Here is a 26,844-nt window from a genome sequence, read left to right on the forward strand (position 1 = left end):
GATCTTTTTCTCTGTTTTATTCATGCAGCTATTTAGATATATAAAATTTCCCTTAAGAACTACTTTAGCTTCATCCCATAGGTTTTGGTATGCTGCAATTGAATGATTAAGTTATTCCCTCTTGGGGTAGAGCCAAGATGGTGGAGAGTACACATGCTTCATTCTGAGCTCCTCTTCTATCCTCACTACTGATTACCAAATTCAGCCTCTGAAATAGTGTTTGACTGGTAGAATCCATGAATATTGGGAGTACAGCAAATTACCTGCTGAAGATAATGTGGAAAATTGCAAGAAAAGGTCTGTCTTGATGGGAGGCAGGAGGCCAGAGCAGGCAGGGAGGCAGAACACAGAGGCTAGCCCATGCTGAGTGGACGGGGTGGGGTGCTGTCTCTGTGAGTGGAAAATTTGCAGGGATGACTCTATCATAGGCTCACAGAGCAGCTGCACAGCCCCAATCCTCAGCTTGGGGCTCTACCCAGGGCAGTCACACTTCCACTACTACTCAACTACTTGTCCTAGGGCAGCCACTGTTCTGCACAGCAGGGCTCTGCCCAGGGCAGAACTTATGAACAATGGGGTTCTGCCTAGGGCAGTAGCATTTTACTGTGTGGGGCCCTTCCCAGAACAGTAACACTTCTGCAGCAATGTGGCCACTCTTCACAACCCATTCTCAGGAAAGCTACTGTCCCTTATTGTCTGTTGCTATTCTGTAGAGGAAGCTGAGAACCTCCTTAAACGGAAGGCAGACTCCAAAAACTTTTAAAAAATGAGTAAAAAATCCAAGTGAGCCTTAATGATAGATATCTTCTATATAAAAAACAAGCAGATTTCAAACCCTAAGGAGACTAATAGCAGACAGTCTCCTGACAAAACCCCAAAGAGGGATATAACCTGGTCGCAATCACACAAGGCTCTCCATGAAGAAATTAGAAAAAAAATCTTAAAAGAGAACTAGAAGAAAAATGGGGAAAGAAAAAAAAAGTCTTTTAAGAGAGTATAGAAAAGGCATATGACTCCTTAAAAGAAAATTTGATAAAGTGGAAAAAGAAAACAACTTCCTAAAATGTGAAATGGAAAAGGAAAACTCCCAGGGAAACATAATATGTGAATTGGAAAAGATAAATAACTCCCAGGAAAATGGAATTCATGAATTGGAAAAAGAAAATAACTCATTAAATAAATTAGTGAAAAGGAAAAAAAGATTCCATAGAGCAAAAAATTCATTTAAATACTCATTTGGACATACACAAAAAGAAGTAAAAAAGCTAATAAAGGAAAATAACTCATTAAAAATCAGAACTGAACAAATATAAATGAATAATTCATTGAGACATCAAGAATCAGTCAAGCAAAACCAAAAAAAAAAAAAAAAAAAGAAAAAGAAAAGAAAAGAAAAGAAAAATAGGAAAAAAAGTTAAATATCTACTTGGAAAAAGAAAAGACCTGGAAAACAGATCTAGGAGAAATAATCTGAGGATCATTGGACTTCTTGAAAATTATGTTGAAAAAAAGAGCCTGGATGTTAGGTTCTTACTAAGTGCTAAGTCGGTACTTGACAATTCTCTAGTTCTGGTCTTTCCTGGGGAAGATCTTGCATGCTTAGGAGGAGCAAGTTCATTGGTTGAAGTAATTCTTCCCAGAAGCCTTTGCATTATCCCACACCCTTTCTCTGGGAGGATAAAGGGAGTTCCTCTGGAGGAAAAAGGGAGTTGTTTTCTAGACCAGACTTCAGGCTGCTCTCTGCAGGAAGGGAAGTTGGCTCTCTACAGGAAGAAGAATCTGTCCTAGAGATTTGAGTTGACAGAGCAGATCTCCTCCCAGAGAAAGATCGGCAGCTTCTGGAAACAACAGCACGTTACATATTGGTGCCCAACGTGGGGCAAGAACTTTTCCTTATCCTGACAAGGACTTATTCTGAGCCCTTCAGAGGAGCTAGACCAGACCATTTGCAATTTGGCGCCCGAACAGGGACAGACACGATCCTGATTCCAGTGGAAAAGCCTCAGATCAAGATCTCAGTCTCTCTGACCCAGAACCGTGAGTAACAAGGAAACTTTGTTAAAGATTAAGTGAGCATGCTAATAGATAAATAAGGAACTTAACTTGTTAAGGGCTAAACCAGCAATCTATTATGGTGAAATGGGGCAAATGCCTTCTGTTCAAGGAAAATGTTTGGAGAGCATTATCAAGGTTATGAAAAGCCAAGGATTGATTATAATTTTGGAGGATATTACTGAACTTTTAAAAACTGTGAAGGTCATATGTCCTTGTTTTTCTCTGGAAAAAGAATTGGATCTAGATGAATGGGAATTAGTAGGAAAGCAATTAGGTGAACACTACAATTGCCCTTATGACACTTTGCCCTTTGGTTCCAGACTAAACTCAATTTCCAAAGAAACAATTCATACCTACAATTTAGTCCAAATGGCTTTAAAAAATGCTATTCTAAAGGAAGAGAAGGAGCAAAATGGGGAAGTGTCAACTAAACTAGGTGAAAAGGATGAATAAGATAACAATGAAGTTAAGTACAATTCTGAGCAACAGGAGCATCTCCCATCTCCTCCCTCAATTAACCCTTCAGGGGTGGAGCAAGAAGGAGGAGGGGAAGAGGCAGAAACACAAACAGAATTGCCTGTGAAGCAGCCTAAGCTTATGACATGATTAGAAAAAGCATTGGTTAAAGCTAAGAGAGAAGGACAGGATATAAGTGATTTTATACATGCATATCCTGTGATTGAAGAGATTGACTCTGTAGGTCATAAAAGGAGAAAATATGCACCTTTAGATTTGAATAAAATTAAAGATTTGAAAAAAGGTTGTACCCTTTATGGGGCTACATCAGCTTATGTCAAAATGTTACTAGATGGTTTGTCTTATGAAATCCTAACCCTGAATGATTGGAAATCCATAGTAAGGACATGCCTGGAACCTGGAGAAAATTTGTTATGGCTTGCGGAGTTTCATGAATTATGTAAAATCCAAGTCAGATGCAATTTGGAAATAGGAGTTAACACAATTCACTTTTGAGCACTTAGCTGGTGAAGGTCAGTATGGAGAGAATTCAGAACAGATTAATTATACCATGACAATATATGAGCAAATTGCTAAGGCTGCAATAAAAGCTTGGGGTGTCCTCCCTGGACAGAAAGATTGTGGAGAGGCTTTCACTAAAATACAGCAAGGTCCCAATGAACCTTTTGCAGATTTTGTGGGACGTTTGCAAACTGCTGTCAAAAGAACTATTGGAGAAAATGCTGCTACAGAAATAATGACCAGACATCTGGCTAAGGAAAATGCCAATGAGATTTGCAAAAGAATTATATGGGGATTAGACAAAGATGCTCCTTTAGAGGAGATCATAAGACACTGTGCTACAGTAGGAACAAATGCTTTTTACACCTGGACGATGATGAACGTGGAAAGAAAGGGTGCCTCTTGGCAAAGGACTTCTAGAGAAACTCGGTGATATTTTCAATGTGGAAAAAATGGACATCTAAGAGCTCAGTGTAGGTATGTATGGAGATATAGTGAGAAGACAGGATGAGAGAAGACCTAAAAGTCCATGTCCAAAATGTCACAAGGGTCTCCACTGGGCCTTCGAATGTAGATTGACACAGGGAAATGACAGGTGGGGCCCAGCTTCAGCCCCCCAAGTGGGGCATGATGGCAGCCGAGGTTACATCCAGAGAATTTTAAGACATGACCAATCAGCCAAAAGGCAATCAGATGGAAGAAAGGGATTGAAATTAGGAAAAATAGAGTTTTATGCAGTAGAGACTACTGAGATACTCCCTGGAGAAGTGAAATCTGTTCCTGTTGAGCCTATGGATCCTTTGCCTCCAGGCACAGTAGGCTTGACCATTTCACCTTCTGAGAATGCCTACAAAACAGTGTCCATCCATACACTGATGTGGGAAACTGGAGAACGTGTAGCTAATATCCCAGTCACTAACACAGGTAGACAATGTGTGATTTATCAACCAGGAGAAGTAGTAGCATCAGGCTTACTGTTACATACCCTTAATAAGCAACGTGGTGATAGTCACCTAGATTTTGACTCTAATGAACAAAATCCAGGAATATATTGGACAGTAGCTATGACAGCTGACCGACCTATGCTTACTATTTATATAAATGGAATACCATTTGAAGGATTGGTAGACACGGGTGCAGATCATACAGTTATTAGAGATGCCAATTGGCCCAGTCACTGGCCAAAGATTAAGGCAGGCACCTACATGTCTGGGGTAGGAGGATCAATAGCAGTAGAAGTTAGTGCTGGGCCTTTGAAATGGATATTTGAAGGTGAAACAGGAGTTTTTACTCCTTTTGTGGTTGAAAAAATCCCCATCAATCTGTGGGGAAGAGACATTTTACAGCAGATAGGATTACAAATAAGCACTTCAGCTTTTTAGGCAGGGATGCTGTTGAAGACCTACCTGCACTTTCACCAGTTCCTATTCAGTGGAAGACTGATTCACCAGTGTGGGTAGAACAGTGGCCCTTAAGAAGTGATAAAATTAAGGCCTTATTAGATATAGTGAATGAACAACTTGACCAAGGACACTTGCGGCCTTCTCTAGTCCTTGGAATTCCCCAGTATTTGTGGTGAAAAAGAAATCTGGGAAATGGAGGGTGTTAACTGATCTATGAAGAGTAAATGAACAGATGGAAACTATGGGTACCCTTCAGCCTGGGCTTCCATCTCCTATTCAGTTGCCAAGAGAATGGCCTCTTTGGATTATAGACATTAAGGATTGTTTCTATTCTATCCATCTAGATAAGGAGGATATGAAAAGGTTTGCTTTTTCAGTGCCTAGTGTTAATTTGGCTGAGCCTTATAAAAGATACGAATGGACAGTTTTGCCACAGGGAATGAAAACCAGCCCTACTATGTGCCAAATGTATGTTGCTGCTGCTCTTGCTCCAATAAGAAAAGCCTTCCCAAAAATAATATTGTTACATTATATGGATGATATTTTGGGATGTGCACCTGAGGAACAAATGTTAGAAGCATGTCTACAAAAGACCATGGAAACAACAAAGTACTACAAACTGCATATAGCTACAGAAAAAATGCAAAGATATGCTCCTTTTCAATATTTAGGGTATGAGTGTCCTAAGACACTCACAGTACAAAAGCTTTCTTTAAGAACAGAGAAGTTGAACACCTTAAATGATTTCCAAAAATTAATAGGAGGTATCCAATGGATGTGTCCAATGTTAGGCTTAACTACCAATCAACTGCAACCTCTATATGACATTTTAAGGGGAGACAGTGCTTTAAATTCACCATGCCAGCTTACAAAAGAAGCACAAGAGGATTTGAGAGAAGTTGAACTGGCTTTATCCAATGTGGTTGAAAGAGTCACTCAAAAACCCTAGGAAATATCAGTTTTTGCTACAAAAGAGGCACCCACAGCAGTCCTTTATCAAGGAGACGGTGTGATTGAGTGGGTCAACCTCCCAGCACAACCAGAACAAAGCCTTACTCCTTACCCAGTGCTTGTGGCTAGAATTTTATTAAAGGCAATTAAGAGAGTAATGCAATTATCTGGAATAAGTCCTGAAAAAATATACACATTCTATACTAACTCACAAATTAATGTATGCTGTGAGACCATCCCAGAATGGCAAACTTTATTGGCCACCGCTCCAGATTTTGCACATGGATCTCTATGAAAGATAACCCGGCTACTACATAATTGGCGATGGATTTTTGAAGAAAAGCTTTCGAAGGTTCCTCTTAAAGGACCAACAATCTTTACAGACACCTCCAAAGAAAATATTTGTGCTGTATACTCTCATGATTTAACCATAAAGAGACAAGTCAAGATTCCTTTTCAGTCCACTCAACAGAATGAATTATTTGCTACCATGCTAGCTCGCTCTTATTACCCAGGAGATGTAACTATAATTACTGATTCAGCCTATTTAGTAGGTGTAGTACAAAGAATTTCCACAGCCCAAATAAAATTTGCAGCCTCTAATATTTATCAGCTCTGTAAGGAACTTCAAGAGCAAGTGATAAAGCATCCAATCAAGATTTATATCTTGCATGTCCACTCACATAGTGAACTTCCAGGTTCTATTTTTGATGGAAATTCAAAGGCAGATCGCCTTCTAACCATGTTAGCCAGTAGTCCTTTATTTCAGGAAGCACAAGAATCTCATTCTAAATATCATCAGGTTGCTCAAGCTTTACATTTACAATTTGGAATCACAAGAGAGGAAGCTAGGAGCATAGTAAAAAGCTGTACAGCTTGTCTTCCTTTCCACGCTCCTACACTCCCTCCAGGGAAGAACCCTCGTGGTTTGAGACCCAATAAAATCTGGCAAGTGGATGTGACCCACTATAAATCTTTTAGTCATCTGTCTTTCATCCACATGGTAATAGATACCTTTTCAGGATTCACTTTTGCAGAGCCAACAGCAAAAGAGACAGCCTGATTGGTAACTGAATTACATATTGGTGCCCAACGTGGGGCAAGGACTTTTCCTTATCCTGACAAGGACTTATTCTGAGACCTTCAGAGGAGCTAGAATGGACCATTGCAATTATATGTAACCTGCTGTTGTCTCCAGAAGCTGCGATCTTTCTCTGGGAGGAGATCTGCTCTGTCAACTCAAATCTCTAGGACAGATTCTTCTTCCTGTAGAGAGCCGACTTCCCTTCCTGCAGAGAGCAGCCTGAAGTCTGGTCTAGAAAACAACTCCCTTTTTCCTCCAGAGCTTCCCTCTTTATCCTCCCAGAGAATGGGTGTGGGATAATGCAAGGGCTTCTGGGAAGAATTACTTCAACCAGTGAACTTGCTCCTCCTAAGCATGCAAGCTCTTCCCCAGGAAAGGCCAGAACTAGAGAATTGTCAAGTACCGATTTAGCACTTAATAAGAACCTAATATCTCATTATCTCATTAGCACTTAGTAAGAACCTAACACCTAGACACTATTTTACAAGAAATCATCAAGGAGAACTGCCCATATGTAATAGAATCAGAAAGTAAAAGAAGCATTGAAAGAGTTCATCAAAAACTTTCTGAAAGAGACCCCAACAGAAAAAACTCCAAGGAATATTGGGGCTAAATTTCAGAACTATCAGACTAAGGGAAAATATCAGAAATAGCCAGAAAAAAAAAATCAAATAAGGATCACTCAGGATTTAGCAGCTTCCACATTAAAAAAATTGGAGGGCTAGGAATATGATATTCCTTAAGGCAAAAGAACTTGGAATGCAGCCAAGAATAAACTACACAGCTATGCTGAGCATTTTCTTCCAGGGAAGAAGTTGAACATTCAGTGAAACAAGTGAATTCCACTTATTTCTAATGAAAAAAATAGAACTAAAAAAAACAAAACCTTACCTCCAAATATAGGATTCAAGAGAAGCATAAAAAACAAAAAAGAACTCTTGAGAACTGTATTATTGTATAGAGCACATCTATAATTTGATTTCACTGTTATAATATCAAAACACAAAACAAATAAGAAAGATGTTAAAGAGGCAAATAGAATATTAGAAAAGTTAGGTATGACAGATCTTTGGAGAAATCTGAATTGACACAAAAAGGAGTATACATTCTACTCAACAATTCATGAAACTATACAAAAATTGACCATATATTAGGACATAAACTCCTCAAAATTAAATGCACAAAGGGAGAAATAGTAAATACATTCTTTTCAGATCACAATGCAATAGAAACTACATTCAAAAAAAAAGCTAGAGGTAAATAGACCAAAAAGTAATTGGAAACTATGTAATCACATTCTAAAGAATGAATGGGTGAAATAGCAAATCACAGACATAATAATTTCACAGAAGAGAATGACAACAATGTGATAACATACGAAAATTTGTGGGATGTAGCTAAAGCTGTAATAAGGAGAGAATTTATATCTCTAGAGGCTTACTTGAATAAAATAGAGAAAGAGAAGATCAATGAATTGTGCTTGAAACTTAAAAAGCTAGAAAAATACCAAATTAACCCCCCAATCAAATACTAAAGTTGAAATTCTACAATTAAAAGGAGAAATTAATACAATTGAAAGTAAAGAAAAAACTATTGAATTAATAAATAAAACTAAGGGATGGTTTTATGAAAAAAAAAAAAACAAAATAGATAAATCTTTGGTAAATTTGATTAGAAAAAGGAAAGAGGAAAATTAAATTATTAGTCTTAAAGATGAAAAGGGAGAACTTTCCACCAATGAAGAGGAAATTAGAGCATCATTTAGGAGTTACTTTGCCCAACTTTATGCCAATAAACTTGATAACCTAAGTGAAATGGATAACTACCTTCAAAAATATAGGCTGCCCAGATTAACAGAGGAGAAAGAAAATAGCTTAAACAGTCCCAGTTCAGAAAAAGAAATAGAACAATCAATTAATCAATTCCCTAAGAAATAATGCCCAGGACTAGATGGATTTACAAGTAAATTGAACCAAACATTTAAAGAACAATTAACTCGCATATTATAAAAAACTATTTGAAAAAATAGGGAATGAAGGACTTCTATCAAATTCTGTTTATGGCACATATATGGTATTGATAGCTAAGTTGAGTTTGAAAACACAGGAAATTATAAACTAATCTCCCTAATGAATATTGATGCAAAAATCTTAAATAAAATATTAGCATAATGATTACAGAAAATTGTCCACAGAATAATACACCACAACCAAGTAGGGTTTATACCAGGAATGCAGGGCTGGTTTAATATTATGAAAAACTGTTGTCAAAATTGAATATCAAAACTAAATTACCAAAAACCATATGGTCATCTCAAAAGATGCAGAAAAAGCATTTGATAAAATCTAACATCCATGACAACTAAAAAACACTTGAGAGTATAGGAATAAATGGGCATTTCCTTAAAATAGTCAGCATGTATTTCAAATCTTCAGTAAGCAGTATATGTAATTGGGATAAACTGGAACCATGCCCAATAAGATCAGGAATAAAACAATGTTGCCCACTTTCACCATTACTATTCAATATTGTATTAGAAATGCTAGCTTTGGTAATAAGAGTTTAGAAAGAGATTAAAGGAATTAGAATAGGAAATAAGGAAATCAAATTATCAATCTTTGCAGATGACATGATAGTATACTTAGAGAATCCTAGAGATTCTACTAAAATGTTATTAGAAATAATACTCATCTTTACACAATTTGCAGGATACAAAATAAACCCACATAAATCATCAGCATTCTTATATGTCACTAACAAAATCCAACAGCTGGAGTTATGAAGAGGAATTCCATTTAAAGTAAATACTGGTAGTATAAAATATTTAGGAATCAATCTATCTGCCAAGGGAAAATCAGAAACTATATGAGCAAAACTACAAAACACTTTCTACACAAATTAAATTAGTTATTAAATATATAGAAAATTGACTGTAATCTATAAGAAATCAAGGCAATCCTCAATTAATAAATGGTTAAAGAATATGAACAATTTTCAGATGAAGAAATTGAAACTAATTCTAGCCATATGAAAAGATGCTCCAAATAATTTTTAATCAGAGAAATGCAAATTAAGACAACTCTGAGATACCACCTACATACCTGTCTGATTGGCTAGGATGACACGAAAAGATAATGCTGAATGTTGAAGGGGGTATGGGAAAACTGGGACAATGATGCATTGTTGGTGGAATTGTGAATGCATCCAACCATTCTGGAGAGCAATTTGGAACTTTGCTCAAAAAGTTATCAAGTTATATATACCCTTTGATTCAGCAGTGTTACTACTGGGCTCATATGCCAAAGATATCTTACAGAAGATAAAGGGATCTGTATGTCTGAAAATGTTTGTGGCATCCTTTTTATATTGGCAAGAAACTGGAAATTGAATGGATACCCATAAATTTGATAATGGCTGAATAAGTTGTGGCATATGAATTTTGTGGAATATTATTGTTCTTTAAGAAATTATTTCAGAAAGGCTTTGAGAGAGTTACATGAATTGATGCTGAGTGAAATGAGCAGGACCAGATCATTGTATACTTCAGCAACAATACTATTTGATGATCAATTCAGATGGATATGGCTCTCTTCAACAATGTGATGAACCCAATCAGTACCATTTGTTCAATGATGAAGAGAATCAGCTACACCCAGTGAAAGAACTATGGGAAATGAGTATGAACCACAACATAGCATTTTCACTCCCTCTCTTTTTGTCGCCTTGAATTGTTTTTCCTTCTCAGGTTATTTTTACCTTATTTCTAAGTCCAATTTTCCTTGTGCAGCAAAATAACTCTACATATATTGTAGTAACATATACTTTAACATATGTAACATGTATTGGTCTACCTGCCATCTGGGGGATGGGATGGGGAAGGGAAAGCGTTGGAACAGAAAGTTTTGCAAGGGACAATTCAAAAAAATTATCCACACATATAGCTTGTAAACAAAAAGCTATAATAATAATAATAATAATAATAATAATAATAATAATAATAATAAAAGTTATTCCCTCTTAGAGGCAAAGCTGATGAGATCATTATTCAGACAATACTCTTCCTCCTCCCTTCTTTCCCTGGATTGTAATAGATCTTTTGTGCATCTTTATATAATCTAATTTGTCCCATTATACCTCCCCTCTCCTTTTCTCTCAGTACAATCCTTTTCCCATCCTTTAATGTCTTTTTCTTTGATGCCATCAAAATGTTGAGGTGTGAGAAATGATGATTGACTGATCCTCTGTGCAGTGCAGCAGATTCTTTGTGAAAGAATTTTCAATTCTGAATACCGAAGAGGTTTGTGGCAAAAATGGGTTTATTACACTGACAAGAAATAACTTCTTCAAAGGACTTAATACTGAAAGGAATTTTAGCAAAGATGGGTTTACACTGAGAAATTACTTTCTCAGTGGGCTTTCCTGATTAGAAATTAGAAAGGTTTGGGGTTCAGTCTTTCATTATATTGGGGTTTATGGCCCAAAGCTAGGGAGAGAACTCCAGATGAATTTGAGGGACTAATTTTCACTTTAATAAAGGGTGGTCTGTGCCCCAGCCCAAGAAGAATTGTAGGTGAAGATCCTTCTGTGACTTTCCAGGGAACAAGATGGTGTGGCCTCCCAGAGGCCAGAAAGGATGTAAGGTTTATCTAACCTTGGTCCACCCCTCACCCTCCAAAGATCAGGAGGACATAGCTTACATCAATACCACAGTCCATTCACAACCACATCCTCTGTCTATTCAAATGACAGATAAAGTTTTTAAGAGTTACAGATATCATTTTCCCATCTAGGGATGTAAACAGTTTAACCTTTAAGTAATATGTATTTTCCCCTGTTTACCTTTTTATGCTTCTCTTGATTCCTGTGTTTGTCAAATATATTTTTGTTTACTTCTGTTTAAAAAAAAAACAACAGAAATGACTGAAGGTATCTTACTTCACTGAAGTTCCATCTCCTTCCCTGAAAGATGATGCTGAGTCTTTCTGAGTAGTTAATTCTTGATTGAAACACTAGGTCTTTTGCCTTTTATAATATTGTATTCTAGGCCTTCTGACCCTTTAATGTAGAAGTTTCCAGATCCTGGGTAATCTGGCTTGTTAATCCTTTATAATTGAATTGTTTTTGATTAGCAGTTTGCAGTACTTTTTCCTTGAGATTGTAGTTCTGAAGTTGTATAACAATGTTACTTTGCATTTTCCTTAAAGGATCTCTTTCCAGAGTTAATTTAATGGATTCTTTCTATTTTTTAATTAAAGCTTTTGATTTTCAAAACATATACATGGATAATTTTCAGCATTCACCCTTACAAAACCTTGTATTCTAATTCCCCCCTTCCTCTCATCTTCTCCCCTAGATAGCAAGTGAGATAGAATTTTTCAATTAATATTTTCCCGTCTATTTCTAGACACTGGGGCAGTTTTCACTGATGATCTCTTGAATGCTGCTGTGCAGGCTTTTTCTGATCTCATGGTCTTCTCATGGCCAACACTTTTAAAGTGTCTCTTCTGGATCTAATTTTCCAGATCTGCTATTTTTTTTCAATTTTTTCAAAAGTCTATCTTGAGCTGGATAACCTTGCATTCTGTCAGACTTTGTTCAGAGGCTTGATTTCATGATATTTTTGAGGGAAACTAGGAGACTCAAGCAGCTTCTTGGTTTTACTCCACCGTCTTGACTCCACCCCTGGAAGTCATTGCAACTTTTTGAAGCTGCAGGCAAGACCTTCCTAAAAGTGGAAAACCACTCTAAATAAAGGTTTCAGGAGCCTTCAGATGAGATGCTCTAATCTTCTCTGCAAAGCCTCATATCTCTCAGAGAAATAGAGACAGAAAGAAAGAGAAATATACACATAGAGAATATTACATTTGAAATAATATCAAGAGGAAGGGAAAATATCAAGAATAATTGTTAAAGGTTTGGCATTGACAAAGAGAAGGGCTTCATCAATAATAGAGAGTAAAGAAGGAGGATGCTAAATGATTTCACTAATTATGCAATGTGGATAAGGAGAAAAGAGGGAGTGTTTATTTACTCAGTAATGTACTTTACCTTTTAAAGTAAAAATGATAAGTATAACTATAAAATAAATAAAATGATAACACATAGCAATGTATTTCAGGACAATATAGAATAATAAAATGCAGTTCAACGTCATAATAAAATAACATGTTATAGCATAATGAATTACAACCCCAAGTAGTAAAACAGAATATATATATATGCATATATATATATATATATATGCATATATATATACATATATATATATATATATATATATATATATATATATAATCAGTTAATTTTCTTATATGATGCATAAACTTTGTCAGATTATTCAGGGAATATTGTTTCATTTGTTGGATAAAATTTCTGATATGCATATGAAAAGATACTCTTAATCACCACAGATCAGAGAAATTCAAATTAAGACAACTCTGAGATACCACTACACACCTCTCAAATTTGTTAAGTCCACAGGAAAAGATAATGATGAATGTTGGAGGGGATGTGGGAAAAGAAAGAGACTAATACATTGATGGTGGGACTGTGAATGGATCCAGCCACTCTGGAAAGCAATTTGGATCTATGTTTAAAAAAATTACCAAAATGCATACCCTTTCATTCAGCCATGTTTCTAATAAGCCTATATTCTAAAGAGATCTTAATGGAGGGAAAGTAACCCACATGTGAAAAAAAAATGTTTGTGGCAGTCCTTTTTGTAAAGTCAAGAAATTGGGAACTGAGTGGATGTCTAGCAGTTAGAGAATCACTGAATAAATTATGGTATATGAATGTTAAGCAATATTATTGTTCTATAAGAAATGATTAGCAGAATGAATTTATAGAGGCCTGGAGAGACTTACAAAAACTAATATTAATTGAAAGGACCAGAACCAGAAGATCATTATACATGGAAACAACAATATTATATGATGATCAATTTTGATGGATGCAACTCTTTCCAACAATGAGATGATTAAAGCACTTTCAATGATCTTGTGATGAAGAGAGACATCTATACCCAGAGAGAGGATTGAAAGAACTGAGTATGAATTATTACATAACATTCTAACTCTTGTCATTTCATTTGCAAGTTTTTTTTTTGTATTCATTTTCTTTTCTTTTTGATGTTATCTTTTTTGTGCAGGAAGATAATTGCACAAATATGTTTTAACATGTATAACATATATTGATATTTGCCATCCAGAGGTGAGGGTGGGAGAAAGGAGTGGAAAATGTGAAACACAAGCTTATGTAAGTATCAACGTTGAAAAATTAACATGCATATATTTTTAAAATACAAAGCTTTAAGAAAAAAATTCTGACATGCTTTGTTAAGAAACTATTCATTTTACTTTCACTTTTAAAGTTAGCTGTCTAAAGTAAATCATTTGGGAAATAGATTTTTAAAATTACTGCATTTATAATTCAACACTTTTGTAAATTTTATTTTAATTTTATCTTATTTTAATTCTATCTTTTCTGATACTGATAAGTCAAATGGAACAGCAGATATCTAGCCTGGTAAATGAATGTGAACCAATGAAAAATTTTGCAGCTGCATTTAAGGGAAAATTCATGATCATTGAATAACCTTACTAATGCTCTGCATGAACTGATGATAAAATTCTTATTTTGTGTGGGTAGAATAATATTATACATTTTAACCACATCTGCTGTGAAATTATATGTAGGATTAAGCATACTTTTATAGTAATGCTTAGAGCATTAAATATTGTCTTGCAGATGTTCACAAAATATGTACCTATTCTTGCAATATGGAAGAGCCAAATGAAAGCCTTTGGGGACCAAGAAGAGGAAAACATACTACCCCATGTGCAAATAAAAGTAAATGCCAACTTGGAACAATGCCTTCTTTTGAAGTGCCAGGAGTAATGACAGAACTGCAAAAGATTTTAAGCAAATATACAGTGCAATAAACAGTAGAAACACAAGAAAATGTCCATATTCTTTTCATTAAATAAACACAAGATTAATTTGAATACTTAAGAAAAAATGAATGATAAATTAAAAGATGTTTAAATGATCTGTAATTTTTCTAATATGAAGAACAATTCTCCTAAAATCCCAGGCTTTATTGTAATGTTTACACATTTTTTCAGATGTCAGAGCCATGTAGACACAATGTGTGTCTGTGAAAGGATTTGGATAAGGATCTTTGTGATTCCTGATACAATTCTAGTTACTTAGCCATGATCCCCTATAACAAATTCAATGCAAGGAATAGTATTATATGTATATAATAATTGAATCTGTGATTTTATTGACATAGTAAAGTCATGGTCAAGAAACCTTCAAGTGGGGGGGTGGAGCCAAGATGGTGGAGAAGATACACGCGAATTTATAAGTCCACATGTATAATTTGATATTACTTATATAATATAAAAAAAAGAAATAGAAAAGGAAAGGGGATAATATCAGAAAATGGGAAAAAGAGGAGATAAAAAGAGGGAAACTACATCCCAGGAAGAGGCAAAGAAAATTTACCATATCTGAGGGAATTTAGAGAGGGGGAGGAACATTGTGTGAATCTTACTCTCATCATAGTAGGCTCAAAGAGTAAATAATTGACATATTTGTTTTTTCAGAAAATTCTCTCTCAACTCATTAAAAGGGAGTAAAGGAAAAGGGAAAAGGAAAAGAGTAATAAGGGAAGGGTACAAGAAAGGGGAAGGGACTTAAAAGGAGGGGGAAGGGTTACTAAAAAGGGAGGGCTGCGTGACAGAAGTGGGGCTCATAAGTTTAATACTGAAGAAAGGGTTCAGGGGGGTCAAGGGAAAAACATAATCTGGGGATAATATGATGGCAGAAAATACAGAATTAGTCATTTTAACTGTAAATGTGGATGGGATGAACTCTCCCATTAAGCAGAGGTGGATAGCAGACTGAATCAAAAGTCAGAACCCTACAATATGTTGCTTACAGGAAACACATTTAAAGCAGGGAGATACTTACAGAGTAAAGGTAAAAGGCTGGAGCAGAATCTATTATGTTTCATCTGAAGTCAAAAAAGCAAGAGATACAAAGAGAAATTCCATTCAAAACAACTATCGAGAGTGTAAAATATTTGGGAATCCATCTACCAAATAAAAGTCAGGAAGTATATGTACAAAATTACAAAACACTTGCCACAACAATAAAGTCACATTTAAATAGTTGGAAAGACATTAAATGCTCTTGGATAGGCCGAGCGAATATAATAAAGATGACAATACTCCCTAAAGTAATCTGTTTATTTAGTGCTATACCAGACTCGCAAGAACATATTCATATGGAAGAAGAAAAGGTTGAGAATTTCAAGGGAATTAATGAAAAAAAATCAAATGAAGGTGGCCTAGCTATACCTGATCTAAAACTATATTATAAAGCAGCAGTCAACAAAACCATTTGTATTGGCTAAGAAACAGATTAATTGATCAGTGGAAATAGATTAGGTTCACAGGACAAAATAGTGTACAACTATAGCAATCTAGTGTTTGACAAACCCAAAAAGATACCAACTTTTTGGATAAGAATTCATTATTTGACAAAAACTTTTAGGAAAACTGGAAATTAGTATGGCAGAAATTAGATATGGGCCCACACCTAACACCATATACAAAGCTAAGATCAAAATGGGTCCATGATTTAGGCATAAAGAATGAGATCATAAATAGATTAGAGGAACATTGGATAGCTTACCTCTCAGACTTGTGGAGGAGTAAGGAATTTGTGACCAATGGAGAAATAAAGGTTATTATTGATCACAAAATAGGAAATTTTGATTACACCAAATTAAAAAGCTTTTGTACAAACAAAACAAATGCAAACAAGATTAGAAGGGAAGTAACAAATTGGGAAAATATTTTTACTGTTAAAGGTTCTGATAAAGGCCTCATTTCTAAAATATATAGAGAACTGACTCTTATTTGTAAGAAATCAAGCCATTCTCCGATTGTTAAATGGTCAAAAGATATGAACAGACAATTTTCAGATGATGAAGTTGAAACTATTTCCACTCATATGAAAGTGTTTTATACACATATATTGTATCCAGGATTTACTGTAACACATTTAACATTTATGGGATTGCCTGTCATCTAGTGGAGGAGATAGAGGGAGGGAGGGGAAAATTTGGAAAAGAATTCAGTACAAGGGATAATGTTGTAAAAAAAAAATTACCCATGCATATGTATTGTCAAAAATATTATAAGTTTAAAAATTAAAAAAAAAGAAAACTTCAATTAATTTTTTTTTCTGAAATTTCTAATTCTAGAAAGTTTTATACTCCAGAATAGGGTTGTAGTTGCTGGCCCAAGTTCATGTATTAAAGACAGTATTTTAACTTAGGCCACCTCTTCAATCACCTTGCCAAACCAAGTTGCCTCTTGGTGTCCAGATGGTAAAGTCAAGGTTTATACAGCACTGGAGTTGGAGTCATGAACCAGACTTATTTACTGTATGGCCCTATGCAATCAACACACCTACTTAAGCTTTTAATTATCTCTTAGATTAACTTTGAAGATCAAAGGAAATAATAAAATAGTTTCTAGTATACAGTGGGTACTTAATAAATATGTATTAATGGTAATAATATATGAAAAATATCTTGCAAACCTTCAACAACTTTGGAAATTTTATATTACATATGAAAAAGTTTAAAATAATATGTAAAAATAAAACAATGTGTATTCTAGGAACAATACCTTTAAAAATGATTCCTTGAAGGTGTTCATAGGCTTATTGTTTGTTTATATTACAAAAAGGTGAGTGATTAATCATTCGAACCATTGCTAGTGGAGGGGTGTATATGTGTTTGTAGAACTGTAGACATTAAAAGGAATTTTGAATATATTTCATCTCAACTCCTTCATTTTATAGATTCAGGAAATGAAATCCAGAAAGGTAAAGTGAATAGTAGAGCTAGTACTATAATTAACCTTTTGATTCCACATCTGCTTCTTCTTTACTACTGTACCAACTTATTATGACTTATGGCTTTCGGTTTAATAGACTAGCTTGTAAAAGACTAAATATTTCCTTCTAGTAATAATACTTGTAATTAATCTAAGCAGCAATATAGTAAATGAGGCAATCTAAACCATGACCTACTAACTAGGTAGAATGCAACTAATCAAAAGTTAGATACTGATAGAAACCATGTCAATTAAATAAAAAGAGGTTCAGAGAAATAAAGTAGTTAGGTTTTGTTTTGTTTTACCAAGGGTCCAATCCCCACTAATGGTAGAGATGAGAATATAACTCCTTTTTCCTTATTTCTTCCTAGAACTCCTACAACATCATGAAAAAAATAGATTCTAGATATTGTGGACAAAATTAAACAAAAAATTTATCATAGTGCACTTTCCCACTATTATAAATTTCTTTTGAAAATAGAACTACATGTTTTATATTATGTAGTAGGATTTATATGGTACCTATTTATTGTATGGTAAGCACTATGAATCTCATTTGGTTCATAAAAAAAAAAAAAAACTTAAGAGGTAGATACTATTATTATCCCCATTTTCATAGGAGAAAATTAGAAGCAGATGGGTGGTGTAGTGGATAGATCACTGGAGCTGGGATCAATAAGATGTGTTCAAATGTAATTTCAGATATTTACAAGTTATGTAACCCTGGGGAAATCACTTAGCTAGTGTTTTGTATAAAAGTGTGTCATGTAATGGACACAATAATTTCTAAAAGGAAATTATATTATATGTTTCTACAGTAGAATTATACTTCCTTGACTCTTTCTCTGTAATTTTGTACATTATCTTATACACTATGGATTTTACCTTTAAAATTTTTGTGATTTGACTCTTGAAAAATCTAGATGATGAATGCTATCAACAAGTTCATAAGTTTTTCTGTATGTATGTTTGTTTTATGATTTGGGGCTAGATAACAATGTGTTTGAGCCTTCTCTCTCTCTGTTATTATTATAGTTTTTTATTTACAAGTTATAGGCATGGGTAATTATTCAGCATTGACCATTGCAAAACATTCTGTTCCAATTCCTCCTCCCTTTTCTCCCCACCACACATGGCAGATAGACCAATACATGTTAAATATGTTAAAGCATATGTTAAATACAATATATGTATACATGTCCAAACAGTTGTTTTGCTGCACAAGAAAAAATCAGACTTAGAAATAAGGTAAAATTAACCTGAAAAAGAAATAAAAAATGGAAGTGTACAAAAACAGAAGGATTGGAAAGGCTATTTTGTGGTTCACACTCATTTCCCATAGTTCTTTCACTGGGTGTAGCTGGTTCTCTTCATTATTGAACAAAATGAACTGATTTGGTCCATCTCATTGTTGAAGAGAGCCACATCCATCAGAATTGATCATCATATAGTACTGTCATTGAAGTATATAGCGATCTTCTGGTCCTGTTCATTTCACTCAGCATCAGTTCATGTGAGTATCTCCAGGACTTTCAGAAATCATCCTGCTGCTCATTTCTTAAAGAAAAATAATATTCCATAACATTCAAATACCACAATTTATTCAGCCATTCTCCAATTGATGGGAATCCATTCAATTTCCAGTTTCTAGCATCTACAAAAAAGGCTGCCACAAACCTTTTTGCACATACAGATCCCATTCCCTTCTTTAAGATCTTTTTGGGATATAATCCCTGTAGTAACACTGCTGGATCAAAGGTTCCAAATTAATCTCCAGAATGGCTGGAGGTATTCACAATTCTGTGAACAATGTATCAGTGTCCCAGTTTTTCCACATCCCATCCAGCATTCAGCATTTATCTTTTCCTGTCATCCTAGTCAATCTGAGAGGTATTTAGTGGTATCTCAGAGCTGTCTTAATTTGCATTTCTCTAATTAATAATGACTTGGATCATCTTTACATATGGCTAGAAATAGTTTCAATTTTTTTATCTGAAAACTTCATATCGTTTGACCATTTATCAATTGGATATTGCCTTGATTTCTTATATGTTTTGGAAATGAGGTCTTTATCAGAACCTTTGATTGTAAAAATGTTTTCCCAGTTTATTGCTTCCTTTCTAATCTTGTCTGGATTAGTTTTGCTTATGTAAAAGCTTTTGAATTTGATATAATCAAAGTTTTCTATTTTGTGATCAATAATGATTTCTAGTTCTTCTTTGGTCAGAAATTCCTTCCTCCACCACAGATCTGAGAGGTAAACTATACCAAGCTCTTTTAATTTATTTATAATCTCAATTTTTATGCCTAGATCATGAGCCCATTTTGACCTTATCTTGGTGTATGATGTTAAGTGTGGGCCAATGCCTAGTTTCTGCCATACTAATTTCCAATTTTCCTTGCAGTTTTTGTCCAATAATAATTTCTTGTCCCAAAAGCTGGGGGCTTTAGGTTTCTCAAACACTAGGTTTTTTTTTTATATTTTTTTATAATATTATCCCTTGTATTCATTTTTCCAAATTATCACCCCCCTCCCTATACTCCCTCCCCCCGACGACAGGCAAACCCATACACCCTACATGTGTTACACCACAACCTAGATACAATACATGTGTATAAATACCACTTTCCTGTTGCACAATAAGCATTAGATTCCGAAGGTACATGAAACCTGGGCAGACAGACATTAGTGCTAACAATCTACATTCACTTCCCAGTGTTTCTTCTCTGGGTGTAGTTGTTTCTGTCCATCATTGATCAACTGGAAGTGAGTTGGATCTTCTTTATGTTGAAGATATCCACTTCCATCAGAATATATCTTCATACAGTATTGTTGTTGAAGTGTACAGTGATCTTCTGGTTCTGCTCATTTCACTCAGCATCAGTTGATGTAAGTCTCTCCAAGCCTCTCTGTATTCCTCTTGCTGGTCATTTCTTTCAGAGCAATAATATTCCATAACCTTCATATACCATAATTTACCCAACCATTCTCCAACTGATGGACATCCATTCAACTTCCAGTTTCTAGCTACAAGAAAAAGAGCTGCAACAAACATTTTGGCACATATAGGTCTCTTTCCGCTCTTTAGTATTTCTTTGGGATATAATCCCAATAACAGCAATGCTGGGTCAAAGGGTATGCACAGTTTGATACTTTTTGGGCATAGTTCCAAATTGCTCTCCAGAATGGCTGGATTCTTTCACAACTCCACCAGCAATGTATTAGTGTCCCAGTTTTCTCACATCCCCTCCAACATTCATCATTATTTGTTCCTGTCATCTTAGCCAATCTGACAGGTGTGTAGTGGTATCTTAGTGTTGTCTTAATTTGCATTTCTCTGATCAGTAGTGATTTGGAACACTCTTTCATATGAGTGGATATAGTTTCAATTTCTTCATCTGAGAATTGTCTGTTCATATCCTTTGACCATGTATCAATTGGAGAATGGTTCAGTTTCTTATAAATTAGGGTCAGTTCTCTATATATTTTGGAAATGAGATCTTTGTCCGAACCTTTGCTTTTAAAATATTTTCCCAATTTGTTACTTCCCTTCTAATCTTGTTTGCATTAATATTATTTGTACAGAAAATTTTTAGTTTGATGTAATCAAAATCTTCTATTTTGTGATCAATAATGATCTCTAGTTCTCCTCTGGTCATAAATTCCTTCCTCCTCCACAAGTCTGAGAGGTAGACTGTCCTCTGTTCCTCTAATCTATTTATTATCTCACTCTTTATGCCTAAATCAGGGACCCATTTTGATCTTATCTTGGTATATGGTGTTAAGTGTGGATCCATATCTAATTTCTGCCATATTAATTTCCAGTTTTCCCAACAGTTTTTTCCAAATAATGAATTTTTATCCCTAATGTTGGTATCTTTGGGTTTGTCAAAGATTAGATTGCTATAGATGTACCCTTTTTTGTCCTTTGTATCTAATCTGTTCCACTGATCTACCGGTCTATTTCTTAGGCAATATCAAATGGTTTTGGTGACTGCTGCTATATAATATAGCTTTAGATCATGTACACTTAGACCACCTTCTTCTGAGTTTTTTTTTCATTAGTTCCCTTGCAATTCTCGACCTTTTATTCTTCCATATGAATTTTGTTGTTATTTTTTCTAGGTCATTGAAATAGTTTCTTGGGAGTCTGATTGGTATAGCACTAAATAAATAGATTAGTTTGGGGAGTATTGTCATCTATATTATATTCACTCGGCCTATCCAAGAGCACTGAATGTCTTTCCAATTATTTAAATCTGACTTTAATTTTGTCGCAAGTGTTTTGTAATTTTTCTCATATAATTCCTGACTTTTCTTTGGTAGATGGATTCCCAAATACTTTATACTCTCAACATTTGTTTGGAATGGAATTTCTCTTTGTATCTTTTGCTGTTACATTTTGTTAGTGATACATAAAAAAGCTGAGGATTTATGTGGATTTATTTTGTATCCTGCCACTTTGCTGAAATTTTGAATTATTTCTAGTAGCTTTTTATCAGAGTCTTTGGGGTTCTCTAAGTATATCATCATGTCATCTGCAAAGAGTGATAGTTTGATTTCCTCATTTCCTACTCTAACTCCTTGAATCTCTTTCTCGGCTCTTATTGCCGGGGCTAGCATTTCTAGTACTATATTGAATAGTAATGGTGATAGTGGGCAACCTTGTTTCACACCTAATCTTACTGGGAAAGGTTGCAATTTATTTCTATTGCATATTATGCTTACTAACGGTCTTAAATATATGCTCCTGATTATTCTAAGGAATAGTCCATTTATTCTTATACTCTCAAGAGTTTTTAGTAGGAATGGATGTTGGATTTTGTCAAATGCTTTTTCTGCATCTATTGAGATGATCATATGGTTCTTATTGATTTGATTATTAATATGGTCAATTATACTAATAGTTTTCCTAATATTAAACCAGCCCTGCATTCCTGAATAAATCCTACTTGATCATAGTGTATTATCCTGGAGATGATTTTCTGAAGTCTTTTTGCTAATATCTTATTTAAAATTTTAGCATCAATATTCATTAAGGAAATTGGTCTATAATTTTCTTTCTCAGTTTTCAGCCTACCTGATTTAGGTATCAGTACCATGTCTGTGTCATAAAAGGAGTTTAGTAGGACTCCTTCATCCCCTATTTTTTCAAATAATTTATATAACATTGGGGCTAATTGTTCTTTAAATGTTTGGTAGAATTCACATGTGAATTCATCTGGTCCTGGGGATTTTTTCCTGGGGAGTTGATTAATAGTTTGTTCTATTTCTTTTTCTGAAATGGGACTATTTAAGCAATTAATTTTGTCTTTTTCTAGCTTTTTAAGTTGCAGGCCCAATTCGTTAATCTTCTCTTTCTCTATTTTCTTCAAATAAGCCTCTAAAGATATAAAATTTCCCCTTATTACCGCTTTAGCTGCATCCCACAGATTTTGGTATGATGTCTCATCATTGTCATTATCTTGGGTGAATTTATTAATCGTTTCTAAAATTTGCTGTTTCACCCAGTCATTCTTTAAGATGAGATTGTTCATTTTCCAATTCCTTTTTGGTCTATCTACCCCTAACTTTTTACTGAATGTAGCTTTTATTGCATTGTGATCTGAGAAGAAGGCATTTGTTATTTCTGCCTTCCTGCATTTAATTTTGAGATCTTTATGTCCTAATATATGGTCAATTTTTGTATAGGATCCATGAACTGCTGAGAACAAAGTATATTCCTTTCTATTGCCATTCAGTTTTCTCCAAAGGTCTATCATACCTAGTTTTTCTAATGTTATATTTACTTTTTAAAATTTCTTTCTTATTTGTTTTGTGGTTTGATTTGTCTAAATCTGAGAGTGCAAGGTTGAGATCTCCCACTATTATAGTTTTACTTTCTATTTCTTCTTGCAATTTTCTTAACTTTTCCTTTAGAAAGTTAGATGCTATACCACTTGGTGCATATATGTTTAGTATTGATATGGCTTCATTATTTATGCTACCTTTCAGCAGGATATTGTTTCCTTCCTTATCTTTTTTAACTAGATCAACTTCTGCTTTTGCTTGATCTGAGATAAGGATAGCTACCCCTGCTTTTCTGCCTTTACCTGAAACATAATAGGCTCTGTTCCAACCTTTTACCTTTACTCTATATGTATCTCCCTGCTTTAAGTGTGTTTCCTGCAGACAACATATTGTAGGGTTCTGATTTTTGATCCAATCCGTCTCTGTTTGATGAGAGCGTTCATCCCATTCACATTTACAGTTAAAATTACTAATTCTGTATTTCTTGTTATCATATTATCCCCAGATTATGCTTACTGACGGTCTTAAATATATGCTCCTGATTATTCTAAGGAATAGTCCATTTATTCCTATACTCTCAAGAGTTTTTAGTAGGAATGGATGTTGGATTTTGTCAAATGCTTTTTCTGCATCTATTAAGATCCCCTTCCCCGATATTTAATTTACAGACCCCCCTTGTGACGTGCAGCCCTCCCTTTTTTTAGTATCTCTTCTCCCTCCCTCCAAGTCCCTTCCCTTATCCCCCTTTTCCTTTTCCCTTTTCCTCTCCCCCCTTTTAATGAGGTGAGAGAAAATTCTCTGAAAAACAAATATGTCAATTATTTACTCTTTGAGCCTCTTCTGATGAGAGTAAGATTCACACAATGATTCTCCCTCTCACTAAATTCCCTCAGATATGGTGTATTTTCTATTCCTCTTTCTGGGATGTAGTTTCCCTCTTTTTATCATTCCTTCCCCTTTTTCTGAACCGACCTCCTTCCCTTTAATACACCCCCCTTTTTTTCTTTTATATCAGTAAAATCAAATTATCCATGAATACTTTTTATATACACACAATAGAGTTACAGTTCTCAAGGGTTCTGTATACCTATTTCTGTTTCTCTTCAGTCTTGTGAATGTAGATCAAATTTTTTGTTTAAGTCTGGTTTTTTTCTTAGAAACATATAGAATTCCTCTATTTCATTGAATGGCCATCTTCTTCCATGGAAAAAAGATGCTAAACTTAGCTGGGTAGTTCATTCTTGGTTGCAGAACTTGGTCTTTTGCCTTACGGAATATCAGGTTCCAGGCCCTTCTATCTTTTAATGTGGAAGCAGCCAGATCTTGAGTGACCCTTATTGTGGCACCTTGGTATGTAAGTTGTTTTTTTCTAGCTGCTTGCAAGATTTTCTCCTTTGTGTGGTAATTCTGCAGCTTAGCCACAATATTCCGTGGTGTTCATTTTTTAGGGTCTATTTCAGCAGGAGTTCAAGGAATTCTTTCCACATCTACTTTCCCTTCTGTTTCTATTACCTCTGGATAGTTCTCTTTGATAATTTCCTGTAAAATAGAATCTAGGCTCTTTTTTTGGTCATAGTTTTTGGGAAGTCCAATGATCCAAAGATTATCTCTCCTAGATCTATTTTCCAGGTCTATAGATTTTCCCAGTAAGCATTTGACGTTGTTCTCCAGCTTCTCATTTTTTTTTTTGTTTGTTTTGTTTGACTGATTCTTGTGTTCTCTGTGAATCATTCATTTCTATTTGTTCCATCTTGACTTTTAAGGAGCTATTTTCTTCTTTCACAGTTTTTAGTTCTTTTTGTAAATGCCCAATTTCGTTTTTAAATGAATTATTTTGCTCTATTGAATTTTTTTCCATTTCCCTAATCTTTTTTTGAGAATTATTTTCTTTTTCCAATTCAGAAATTCTATTTCCCTGCATCTTCTGTGAATTCTTTATTTTTTCCAACTCCAATTTCAGGACATTGTTATTCTCTATCATAGCTTCCCTTTCCTTTCCCCATTTTTCTTCAAACTCTCTTAGCTTTTTAATAGTCTCTTCGAGGAGAGAGTTATGTGATGGGGGGGGGCAGGAATCGTTCCCCTTTCGGTTGTTATCTGCTGACTCTCTGATGTTAACTTCCTTGGGGTTGGATACCTGCTCTTTCTCTGTGTAGAATGAGTCAATGGTTCTTTTTGGCTTCTTACCCATACTTAAAAATTCTTTGGGGGTCTGTCCCTGGGGTAGGAAATTATTTATTTATTCCTTTACCAGCTTCCTCCCAGACTGGATGGATGCAGCGGGTCCTGCCCCTGAGCTAAGAGAGAGCTCTGGGAGAGAGTTCCCCACTCCCTCCCTGGAAGTGCCTCAGAGGTGATTAGCACTGCTGTGCTTTGAGGCCACTGTGTTTTAGCGGCTTCCCTGAGGTTTGAGACTGAACAGTAAAGAAGTCACAAAGCCCAGCCTATGGGTCCCGGTGGGGCGTGGATGTCAGTAGCAGGTGATGTGAAAACCCCTGCACTCAAACTGGAAGTGTCTGCCAGAAACCGCGGTCCCTAGTTCAAAGGTTCTGCTTCTCTGGGACTTCCGGGGTTGATTTCCACAGCTTTCAGCTGAGCCAGGCAGTGTGTGTTGCCTTGGCCCGTATCTGCCCACTTCTCAATCTCTTAACTAGTCTCAGATGGGAGCTAGGGGCCACACCCCCAGTGCCGAGATCTGCTGAGTCACCCCCAGGATCCTGGAAGATCTAATCTGGTTTAAATTTTTTAAAGTGGTTTAGATTTCTCTCCTGAACTGCTGTATTATAAGCAGAGAAGAGCTAACAGCCTGTGCCAGATGCCTTTATCTCAGTGGCTTCTCTGATCCCAGAGCCCTTCCCAGTGCGATTAGCGCAGTATGCTAGCACCCAGCCGTCTGTGCTTGCCTCTCTTCTTCCTCCCCTGGGAACTGTCCTTTTCTATTGAAACTCCAGATTCTCTTCAATTGGTAAGTCGTGCTTCCAGTCCTTGTGGTATCTATCAGTCCAGCGCTATTTTTGAGGCTGATTTATCTAATTGGTTGTGAGGGAGTAAGGACGTTCACAGAGTCGTGTGTATCTTCTCCGCCATCTTGGCTCTGCCTCCAAACACTAGATTATTAAAGTTATTGACTGTTTTGTCCTGTGAACCTAATCTATTCCACTGATCAACCAGTCTATTTCTTAGCCAATATCAAATGGTTTTGATGACCACTGCTTTATAATATAGTTTTAAATAAACCTTCATCTCATTTTTTTTTTCATTAGTTGCCTTGAAAATCTTGACCTTTTGTTCTTCCAGATGAATTTTGTTATTTTTTCTAAGTCATTAAAATAGTTTTTTGGGAGTTTGATTGGTATAGCACTAAATAAATAGATTAACTTAGATAGTATTCTCAACTTTATTATATTTGCTTGACCTATCCAAGAGCACTTAATATTTTTCCAATTGGTTAGATCTGAGTTTATTTACATAGAAAATGTTTTAAACTTTTGCTCACATAGTTCCTGACTTTCCCTTGGCAGATAGATTCCCAAATATTTTATACTATCAGCAGTTACTTTAACTGGAATTTCTCTTTGTATCTCTAACTGTTGTATTTTGTTAGCGATATATAAGAATGCTGATGATTTATGTGGGTTTATTTTGTATCCTTCAACTTTGCTA

General features: G+C 35.2%; 1 pseudogene; it reads left to right on the plus strand.

Moving 5' to 3' along the window:
- Window positions 1-26,844, plus strand: part of LOC141550436 (geminin pseudogene) — a 128,008-nt pseudogene that overhangs the window by 806 nt on the left and 100,358 nt on the right.

This window comes from Sminthopsis crassicaudata, chromosome 1 (genome assembly GCF_048593235.1).
Source record: "Sminthopsis crassicaudata isolate SCR6 chromosome 1, ASM4859323v1, whole genome shotgun sequence".
NCBI lineage: Eukaryota > Metazoa > Chordata > Mammalia > Dasyuromorphia > Dasyuridae > Sminthopsis > Sminthopsis crassicaudata.